The following is a 913-nucleotide window of genomic DNA, read 5'->3' on the forward strand; positions in this document are numbered from 1 at the left end:
CCCTTATTTGTCCTAGACCTGTCACTTTCAGAGGCTCAAAGGATGCACTTTTGCACCTTTTTTATAGGATTTGGTACCTCAAATATCCCCTTCATGATTTGGAGTTCTTGATCCTCTCCAAGCTCAATGTCATTGTCTATAATCCTCCCTCACCTGGGGGTTCCTCCATGTTCCCAATTTACACATTCATTGGTTCACTGGTACAACCAATATCAAGGCTAGCTCGTGCCAGAGACCTTGAAGACCCCAGGACACCGTGAGAACACAATGGAGGCAGTCCCGCCTTCCAGGAGAACGTTAAACCACTAAATAAAGAGCCTCCTCACCTTTAGCCCTCCAGTGGGGGTCCGTGAGGACCCAGGGGGTGCCCCGATCGCTGGGGCAGCTTCCTGGGCCTTCTCCAGCTCCTGATCCCGCGCAGGGGTAAGGATGGCCATGGGGATTGAGCAAGGGTCTGGTCCCATCGCCCCCGAGTCAGGCAGAGCCGGATCTGTTACCTAAGACACGGCCCCGGGTGCAGCCCAAGATTTTGGAGGTCGTTTGGCCAGAGCCCGCGGGCTTCCCAGCCGCTCTGCTCACAGCTGAGCGCTCAGCCCCCCGTGGGCGCGTAGCGGCTTCCCATTGTAAGCACGATCGGGGATCAGGTCTCCACACGAATCCAGCCAGCCCGCCGGAAGTCCTGCACGTGGGGGGGGCGGGGCCGGGGCCGACCATTGGTGGGCGGGGCCGAGGGCGGAGGGAAACGGCCGCTGGTGGGCGGGGCCGGGCCGGGCAGACAGGACGTTTATGGGCGGGGCCGAGGGCGGGTTTGGGGAGGGGACGACAGCTGGTGGGCGGGGCGGGCCACGACCATTGGTGGCCGGGGCGGGCCGGGGCCGGGGCCGGGGCCGGGGCGGGGCCGGCTCCCGAGGAG

Source organism: Capricornis sumatraensis, chromosome 4 (assembly GCF_032405125.1).
Source record: "Capricornis sumatraensis isolate serow.1 chromosome 4, serow.2, whole genome shotgun sequence".
Lineage (NCBI taxonomy): Eukaryota > Metazoa > Chordata > Mammalia > Artiodactyla > Bovidae > Capricornis > Capricornis sumatraensis.